Raw genomic sequence first — 10,804 nt, 5'->3', positions numbered from 1 at the left:
GGGGGCGGCGGCCGCCGAGCGGCGGCGAGCCTGCGGGGGCGGGGGCGCGGGGCTGCGGGGTCGGCTGGGGCACCGCGGCGCGGCGACCGGGCGGGGGCGGCGGGGAGGAGGGCGCCGAGCGCGTGCGGTGGCTCCTGGCGGCCCAGCCCAGCTGCCCGCTCGCCGCCGCTCTACCCAGGGCGCTCTGGCATAACTACTGCAGAGGGGCTGCGGGCTCCGGCGCGCTGATTGGCTTCCCAGCAGCCGTCCCCTCTGACTGGCTCTGGGAGAAGTTCCCCAGCCTCACTCCTCCTTCCCGCCGCTCATTGGCCTACAGCCGCCAGGGCTTTTCCCTTTAGGATTTTTGCAACCTCTCCATCCTTCCTCGAGGTGCGTGGGGGCTCCCTGGCCGCGGGGCCCCTCTCCGCTTCGCCGCAGGCCTCCTCCCAGCCGGGTCCAACTCGCCCCTGGCCACCGGAGCCACCCGAGGTCTTCCTCCTCCGCACAAAATCCACCTCCTCTTCCTGCTCTCCGAGGGGCTTCCCTCAAACCGTTTTCCCAACGCAGCGGCCCCGGTCGGGTTAGCAAACCCAACCCACGAATAGTCACATTCAGGGGCAGCTGGGGACCGAACGGGGGGGGGGTTCACAGCCTGCCTCATCTTTGACTCCTGTACCTAAAAAGTCCACAAGCCCGTGGGATTTGCTACGTTTGGTTCCAATGAGCCACACAAAGTCAGAGAAAGCACCTGATCCCAGGATGTTAAAAGAATCTGTCTCCTGCAGGATAGCCCCGGGTGACCCTTCACGAAGCAAAGCATAACTGGTGACAACAAAATAACCTGAGGCTTAACGCCAGCCTAACTCATGAGGAAATCATTGGACACAGCAGATTCATCGAGCCAGAGCTTGCCTGTTTCGTAGATGGAGTAGAAGGCTGCTTGAACTGTCTCCTAGACCCAAATCCCCACCTCTCCTGCTTAAATTTCTCCGTTAGAAATCCAGTTCTTTGAAAATGAAATACCTCTCAGAGGAGGAATGCGTTTGGTCATTACTCATGTGCTCCTAGGCAAGGATCTTTAACTCTCCTATTCTTCTCTGTGACTCCCCCCCCCGCCCCCCACACACACACATGCCTCTTAGCACGGTGCCTTGCACGTGGTAGGAACTCAAAAATTGTATAATGACATGATTTAACACTTCAGTGTGGATTAGTTTATCATCTGATTGTGTTGTTTCTGATCTAGGTAAAAGTAGGTTTTGATTAGGAAAGAAAAGGGAGAGCCTCCACACCACGAATTTTCCAGGGAGTGCCAGACCAGGAGAGAGGAGGTCATGTGCCAGAACCTGTGGGCTGAGGAAAGAGGTAAAGGAAGGGTAGGCTGCTGAGGAGCTCGCTCATTCATTCATTCATTCATTCATTCACTCAGTAACAAAGATTTGAACTCCTACTATGCACCAGACATGTGGGATGCAAACAGACAATGAGAATCCAAAGATTAACCCTTGGTACCTAACTTCAAAGAGCTACAAGTCTAATGGGGAAAACAACCAAACAGAAAATGTTAACACAGCACACGGTCAGTGATAAGACAGAAGCAAGGGCAGCATTCTAAGGGGTGAGAGGGTAGGTCAGGGAAAGCTTCCCAGAAGAGATGGTGCCATAAGCTCAGGCTTACAAGGCCAGCAGGAGTTGAAGTCAGAAAAGAAGCCGGCAAGGAGGGGGCCAAGGGGAAAGAAGCAGCATGAACAGAGATGGAGCAGGGACAGCCTGCAGGGCCCCATTGCAGGGCGGGAAGTACAAGCGACCGCTCAGGCTGCGGGGGCGGGGCGGAATGTGTCAGAAGAGCCCACGCGGCCGAGGCCGAGGTGAGCGAGCAAGGGCCAGGTGATGCAGTCTTGAAGCCAGGCCAAGGAGCCTGCGGAACCACTTAAGGGAATGCTAAGCAGAGGGGTGACATGATCATATTTGCCTGAGGGAAAGATCTCTCCGGCATCGACTTTGTGGATTGTGGAGAATGGCTTGGAGAAGAAAGAGGAATGGAAGCAAGTTAAAACGCCGAGAAAGTCATCCAGACCAGAAGCGATAAAGGCCCAGGGCAGAGGAGATGTGTGTGGAAGGGGAAAAAAAAACTAGCAGCGGTATTTGGGGAGGAGAATGAAAAAGGCTTAGTGACCTGGTGGATGTGGGGGCTGGGAGAGGAGTCAAGGACGGAGGGCTCATTCATTCTTTTTTCAACAAACATTTGAGTGCCGCCTATGTATCTGGCATTCTTCTCCTACTTCATAATTTTGCCTGGGGCTAGGCCTGCGCCTGCATTGAACATTTGACAAATGACATATCCACTTTAAAAGAAACACCAATTAAGAGTCATAATTTGGCTGGTGAGTTTGATATGTTCCACCTGTGGAGCCCTGTGACCAAAGGGCAGATTGGAAGGCAAGCATTGATTGAATTTCATGACCTCGCAGAGGAAGACATGACCTCCCATAAATTCATGATCTTCCAGAGCTCATGCAACTAACTACAAAGGCAACAGTTGTTTTCAACTACTGGGTAGTGAGTACCTTGAAGTAAGGGACGGAGACCTATTTTTAATATGAACTTCTTTATGTGATACGCTCTGTATGAGCCCAGGGGGGTGCTTCCCAAAGTAAAGTGCGTGAATCCGTGGTGATAGGTGGGCCAGTGAAGTTTTGGGTTTTTATTTTACTTGATATTTATTTTAATGTGGATTAGAAAAATATATACAGGAGTAGTGCACCTAACCCCTGACTGCATTAGGACAAAGCTAAGTAGATAGTGCTGAAACGAACTGCTTTCAGTGAAATCGTGAGCTGGCTTGAAGAAAAACAGGAAAGAGTATTGGGAATATGATGATATGGCAAAACTTGTGGGGTGCTATGTGAATGACCGGGACTGGGGCTAGCTCACAGGCAAACCAGCCCAAGCCAGAGGTTTGGGGAACTCTGTCTTTGGCCTCAAAGCGTCTGCTCCTCCTCCATCCAAGCAGCTTCTTCGAGGCTCTCTGTATCTCTCTGCCAAATCAATCAATCAATCAATCAATCAGTCTTAAAAAAAAAAAAAAAGAAGCGGTTCCATTTTTATAAGGGCCTCTCAAAGACTTTCTGGTCTTCCAGCCCCCAAGCGATGACTCTGGCAGTGGAATTTCAGGCACGGGGACAGACCCTGAGGAACAACAGGCTTTGGGTCAGGAACAGCGATCGATCCGGTGCCCTCTGCACATCCAGTGACAACGGAGTTTTACTGACAAACATCCAGTTCCTTTCCCAAAGCCTACGTACTCTCCACCGCCCAGATGAGTGACTATGAATTAAGATTGGGTTTTCTTTTTTGCTCTTTTACATAAACAACCATCTTATCCTTCAAGGCTCCCTTCCTCGTGTTAGGAGTCAGGCCAATGACTCATTCTTACTCTTCAGCTGGAAGAAACAAAGAGAAACAATCAGTCGAGAAACACAAAAGGATGTGCTGATTGAGCCAGTGTTCACTTTCTACAATTCATGGTTCTGTGCTTTCAAGCCCCATTGGAAGCATTTAGATGACACCGTTGGGCCCCATTTTCCTCTTTGGACCTCAGAAGAACTTTTCTTCACCTTTCGTTCCTAGTCTCCAGTTTGAAAGAATTCGAGAATTCCCAGCTGTAGCCAGCAGCTATTATCTTGCTGTAGCTGGGAGGAGAGTCTAGTTCCATGGCTCCAAAAGCAGCATAAATCAAGGTTTCTGGGAGAGAGTTAAGAAAGGGTGTTCAGCAGCTGCCGCCATGGGAGGGGCTCATACACAGCCGTGCACGCGGCCACACACGCACACATGGTTTGTCTTGGGCCCGGTTCCCTTTGCCCCCCAGATTATGCCTTCCTCTTCCCACCCCCCTCAGGTGCACAGTGCCTTCTCCTCCTTGCCCTACCCTCGAAACCGGCTTTCAGAGAAGAAACTTTCAGACTCATCTGCCCACAGTCTATCTGCTTGATAGGATATAATGGGGCTGCCCACCCAGGGGTACGGGTATTTTAACAGGGATCAAAGCTTTAAACCAAAGGAACAGAGCTCTCCAAACTGTGGAATTCCAGGCATTCGCCAGTGGGAAGGGAGTGTTTAAACTGAGGGGCAATGAGGCCTTTTTTGGTGCACCTGAAATCACATCATGTAGACAGTTGCTTATATGTTGGACCGCTGCTGCCCCCAGTCAACACGTCCCTAGCCACACCTCTGCACTCCGTGGCACACAGCCACTTTGTCTCCCCTTCTCTCGCAGTGTATGAGTCCTTTGTGGGGCAGAGAGGAGGGGAGGCGCCAGGCACACTGATCCCAATTCTCCCAAACATATAAGCTATGATCAGAGAATGAATTATGGTCCTTTGGGAAAGAGTGTTCATTCATTCATCCCAGCCAGCAGGCCAGTGCAATGTAAATGGTAACTTTGTAAGTTGAAAGACTTAAAGCCATTTTGAAAATTGCATAATAATCCCAGGCAGAGTTTGGCTCCATGTGTATGGAAAATTAATAGGGCCGGCTGAGATGCTTGCATTATGAGTTGTGGATGGATAGCCTCTCCTCAGACCAGGGACTATGCTTGGCCCTCACTAAATCCACAAAATATACTGAGGTTCTTGTAAGCTAGAGTCTAAGACTTGGGGGAAAACATTATTGAAATTTTTATTTGTGGCACCATGTTGATTACTACAAATCAAAAATTATTCCGTTCCGTCTCTGTTTGTATGAGGGATATTGATCTAGATTCCTAACATATTTCTTCATACCCCCAGTCCATTGATTTTTTTTTGATTGGGCAGATATAGTGTATCTATCTATATCTAACATTTTGTCTCTTGCATAGGGTATTTGGTTTTCTAAACAATTTAAGGGGTTTGTAGTTTGGTGGTTGAGACTATGGTAGCATTAAATCTAAAGGCTGGTGATGCCTGAGGCATGGCTTTATATGCCACATGGCAATTCACACATCCTTTGTTTTGCTTTGAATTATCATGGCCCCAAAACACAGTGGTTCAGGTAATGTAATATATTTATTTTGTCGTATGGTGTGTAGAACCTATAAGGAATTTTACTATGTTGTTTTTTTGTTTTGTTTTTTGTTTTTTGTTTTCCCTGGGTCTTTATGCTCTGGAGCCTAGGTCAACAGAGGCTCTCCAACAGTTGAACTCTCGCGTTGTTTCTTTCCACCAGGGTCCTTTCTCATCCTCAGAGCTCCCTGAATTCCCAGCAGTCTGGGGGAAGAAAATCGACAGCCACCACCACAGATAGCAACTGATGCTTTCTCAACCACGTCTCCCATCCCACTTCCCAAACCCCATCCACAGTTCTAAGTCTTGGGGAATTTCCAAAGTAGCATCTCTCAAGAAAAGGCCATCCCCACCCCACCCCTAACTCTATAGAGTTATCATAAAGGCTCTCCATGAGGGACTGTGTTCCTGAGCAGCAGTGTGGTGGGGGCCTGCAGCCAAAGGAAGGGGAGAGTAGGTACCAAACCATTCTATACCCGTTAGCCCAGCGTCTGCCATATTTGCTGTACCAACACCTGGAGGGACCATTGTCTCCACCATGACTTGTAAGCTTTAGATGAGCACAGGTTCTCATGACGCTTCTCTCTCTATTTCCTCTAGTACAGTGCTACTCAAAGTGTGGTCTGGGTACTTGTGCTGGTCCCTGCACTGTTTGCTACCAGTCTGTGCCAAGTTTAAGTACAAAAAGGGAGAGTAAGCCTTTAGAAAATTTTATAGCATTTTGATACCGCGGCCACATGTAAACACATGATGAATTGGCCCCACTGTTGAATCTCATAATTGTTTAAAAACGGTCTTGTATTTAGGTTTTATTTCCCGGTTTTTCTAGTCATTCATTTTTATTGTAGTTTCCCCAAGTATTTGTACATGTCAGACAGAAAATTAAAAAATATATAAACTAATCCTTTACTACAGCCTGAGAAGCACTGCCCTAGGATGTGCCCAGTGCCATGGTAGCCACTTCATACATATTTTTCAAATAAAGCCCTGTGAAGCTTTTCTTTACAAAAATAAATTCCCACCTTCCCTACTTATAGAGAGTTCCTATTCAAATCACAACACGTAAAAACTTTCCGATAATACCGTAGCCCATCTGAAGATAAATTTCTAACTGAAAGGTTTCTCCTACAAAAATTTCCCCATAGGAACATTCTTCTTCTTTGGCTCACTTTGATTCGGCAATACTCAGAAGAGAGTAAATATGGTTTTTGCGAGATTTTGTGTCTCAGTAGATCTTGGTGTAAATTGCAAAACAGAAGTTGAACTGCACAGCTTTCGTATATTATTTTACCAATTATCCACCCACCCCCCGGATTTTATATCATGTTTTCTGTTGGAAATGAAGGAGATGCTAGCCTGTGTACCAAAACCTATCTTCTTAGAGCAAGATGGTAAGATCCAGAGGGAAGTACTGCTTCCTTGGAATGCCTTCCTCTCATCCATCCTTACAACATGTCAGAAGCATAGCAAGTCCCCCCTGCCATAAATAAATTGCATGTCATTACTCAGAAGATTTAAGCTCTTTTGGATGTCTCCAGTCCTCCTCTAACTCCTGTTAAACTTATGGTTAATACCATATGGTTTGTTAGCTTTTTGTCTGCTATTGTTCTAAAGTTGTTTCATGTGGGAGTATCCTGTCTTCCCAAATAGACTGGAATAACGGAAGGAACATAGGACTAGGGAGTCCAAAGAGCTGGTTTCTAATTCTTGTGCTGCCACTCAGAGCACTGTGCCCCTGGTTCAGTAGCTTAACATCTCTGAACCCACAACCTCCTTCCTTAACTTCCAACTGAGGAAGGTGGTCTATATACTCTCTAAGAGTCCTTCTAGCTCTGACAGTCTGTGTTTCTGTGACTGTGAACTCCTTGAAGGAAGGAACCCTATACTTCTATACCCTGCTTCTAGAACAGTACCTACAGCATAGCAGGCCCCCAATACCTATATGTCGAATGGATGACTGAACAAAGCCCTCACAACACACACCCCAACAATGGGGTGCAATCTCCACAGGAGAGTCTTGAGAAATATTTGTTGGTCCACCGGTGCTCTTCTTAAAGTACTGTGTACAACATTTAGAATCTAATTTTTCTCCTAACGAGCAGCCCAGGCACGCTTGTTGTAAGCAATATTGCAAGAGTGGAGATACAAACAGACATACTTCTATCGTATTTTCTTTATCTCCAGAAATCTCAGTTAGAGATTTTTAGAATTATGTCATTAAAATCTTTACATAACTGAGGCTTTGATGTTGACTCTTTAAGATTGTGAAGTACTGAAGGTAAGAGACTATGTTTATCTAAATCTTGCTGCATGGGGGTCTAACAGGTTACTATATTGGCTGGAAATGATGGTAGTAAACTTTGAGGAGGGTTTATTATCAATTTTTCCCTGTTGAAAGACCTGTGTCAATCCTTTCTATGGAAATCTTTCTGAAATGTTGTGCATATTTCCCTGCCTTACTAAACAAAGTATAGGAAATCTAATCTATTCTTGCTGCTCTGTTTTCTCTTATTTAACTTGTGTATGATGTTGTGAATATATAGAAATGGTGATACATTGGAGCCGAATCTGTGCTGGGCCTATGACACATCATGAAACTTGCTTTCTTAAAAACAAGCACAATAAAAATCCCCCGTATGATTTGTCTCTTCCTCTTTAATGTATGCCATAGAACATATAGCGATCCAAACCCTCCTGCATGAGTCTGATTTTTACAAACTGTAATTCTGGAATGAAAGGCCCTTCATGGGCTGTTCCTTTGCTGTCAATACTTGCAACGAGTAACTTCAACCATCCGGTCAGTTTCAAACCACTCTTTAGTTTACTTGTTTTAACTGATGTTGCAACACGGTGATGACAAGAGTCCCTGCATCATGGTGGAGTGAGTGTGGGTTCTGGAGTCAGATAGTCCTGAGTCCAAATTCCAGCTCTGTTACTTACTAGCCGGGTGACCTTAGGCCAGCCGCCCTACGTGGCTGAAGCTTCACTTACAAAATAAGGATTAAAGGGGCGCCTGGGCGGCTCAGTTGGTTGGGTGTGTGACTTCAGCTCGGGTTGTAGTCTCGGGGTCCTGGGGTCGAGCCCCACGTCGGGCTCCCTGCTCAGCGGGAAGCCTGCTTCTCCCTCTGCCTGCCGCTCCCCCTGCTTGTGTTCCCTCTCTCGCTGTCTGTGTCAAATAAATAAATAAAATCTTTTTAAAAATAAGGATTAAAAGCTTAACCTTTGGTTGATGAATTGATGGGTGGGTAAATTCATGTGATAATACAAAAATAGTACAGGTAGCCAGGATACTGGCGTCCACTGCAATATTCCTTTGGCTTCTCTGTATGCTAGGAAATATATAACCTTGCAAGGTCTTTGTGAGACCTAGAGATAATATAGGTAAATTGTCTGGCACATTGTAGATATTCACATTATCCTATGAACTTAAAGACTATTTCTTTTAAGGGCCATCAAAGCCAGGTTTTCTGTCTGTTTTTTGTTTTTAATAAAGACTGCCTTATTTTTTACGAACAACATTTATTGAACCGTCACCATGTTCTAAGCGCTGTTGATACAGCAATTAGGGTAAAATTCTTACCCTTGTGGTCCTTATCCAGGTTTGTTTTTAACCACCAGAGTGGTCAGGCCTAACTGAGATCTTGCATTTTTCGTTGGGAGTTCATTGCCAGGTTTGCCACAGTCCCAGCTTTGGGGCATGCCAGATTATCAAGATTTTATAGGATTCAAAAGTTTGAGGGGGGCATATGCTCTCAGAGGGTCTCCTTTAACTACACACTGCTGGCTCCAGCTCAACCCTCCCGCAGCCTCCCTTAAAACAGGTCCATGTGGAGGGTGTAAGAGCTGAACGGTGTTCAGTGATGGCCAGGCTCCAGCAAGAGACCTGCCACAGGCCCAGGAATTCTCAGACACCGATTTGCCTTTCCATTTCCCGGGGCTTAACCTCTGTCGCTTGGCCTCCCCAATTACAATTACATTTCCAGACCCTTTTTTTTGGCCTTACCCTCAATTCCCAGCCTTCGTAATGGCTCGTATTTCCTGGATGTAACTACAGGAGCTCAAATTCACTTCTGAAAAAAAGCTTTCAAACTTGAGCTTGCAGCCAGATCTACCCCAGTTTTAAACTTCACAGTCATATTCACATATACTCATACCATTTCTAATTTACTGCTGTACAGAAATATCATATGCTGTATTTACTTTTCTTTTTTTCTGCTCGATACTAGGCAACGAACTGACTCTTCTTCAGAGGAAAAAGGCCAAATGATTTCTTGACAACTGGAAACAAGGCCAGGCTCTTGGCGGATAGTCTATATGTGGAGGGAAAACATTTCTCCCACATGTGGAAGGGAAAGTTCATCTTCCTCAGTGTAACTGCTCCTATGGCAAAAAGGTCATTTAATCACATGCCGGCAGCTAGACAAGATGGTAATATAAAGCAGGATTCTGTGTGCTTCTAAACCATCTGGGGTTTATCAGATGCCCCTACAACACTCAAGGATGGGAAACCCTGAGACAGTTAAGGAGAAAAAAAATCAAAGAATGAAGGATGGATTTGCCTATCGCCCCTTTGTCTCTTCTCACAGGCACTGTTTAGTTCTTGACTCTGAGATGAGCAGATCAACAGAGGATCTTTTCTCCGAGCAGTTGTGTTTACACCTGAAGCAGCCATGATTCCGGAATCCGGGGAGAAGATCTGTCTCACTTTAGTTTTGCTGCAAACAGGACTTGCACTATTAGCAATATACCTTGAATACACTCACAGCATCACTGATATTAACAGAACTTTAAGCCTGCCAAGTTTCCTTACCCCTGTACTAATCTTATTATGGGTTCTTCAAACTGAGGCGTATATCCATTCATACCATTTTTTTTTCCTTAGAATTTGATCTTTCAGGGCGTTTACATCCAAGAAACAGGGATTAAAGGGATGGTACTATGTAGGGCAATTTGGGGGCCTGACAACACACCTCTGGATCTGAGAAGAAAGGGCCTGGTTTCCAGGACTGCCTAATCACCCCAGTTAACTTGTCTCCTTTCCAACTCTCTTACACTTGTTTCAGACTTCATGCTTCTCACAAAGGGCTTCCCCATACCTTATCCAGATTGTTCTTCCCAACAGCCCCATGAGACAGACCAGACATGCAAGTATTATTACCCCGGTAACACTGATGAGAAAACCTCCAAGATTCAAAGACATAATGTGATAATCCCAAGATCACATAGCAGGTCAGCCACGGAGATGGGACCATAACCCAAGTCATATCCGTCCATTTCTAAAAGATACAAAAATAAAAACTCCCAACAAGCCATGTGGCAGTCGTTTCAAACCTAAATGTCATAGGCAAAAACTTTTGAATGTTATCCAGATGTCTTTGAAAGGCTCAGGGGAATCGATACTCACCTTCAAGAGCCAGGCCTGAAAAATGCCATGTTATGAAACACAATGCCCATTTAGGATTTACTAGATGAGAGAGAAAAGTCGGGGACCATATAGACCGGGCCAGGTTTCAGAACGTTTCTTGTTGCTCTTCACTTTCCTGCAAACCATGACCTTAGCACAAGATAGAAGAGGTACAGTGTTGGCTGTGTGTGGAAAAGCGAGTTTGTTTCAGAGGATTCACTCCCAATTTGTGGGCGGGGGGGGGAGCAGAAAGTGGGAGACGCTTTGGAAATCACCCTGCAGTTGGATTTTAAATGTTTGGAGAACCTTTTCCTCCTTGTAGGTGAAAAGCCTCAAGTGGTTCAGGGAAAGTCTGGCTCTGTTTTACTTTCATCCTGTT

This window comes from Callorhinus ursinus, unplaced genomic scaffold (assembly GCF_003265705.2).
Source record: "Callorhinus ursinus isolate GAN/ISIS: 27379988/994484 unplaced genomic scaffold, GSC_fseal_2.0 scaffold33, whole genome shotgun sequence".
NCBI lineage: Eukaryota > Metazoa > Chordata > Mammalia > Carnivora > Otariidae > Callorhinus > Callorhinus ursinus.
Note: the sequence above shows the minus strand (reverse complement) of the source record.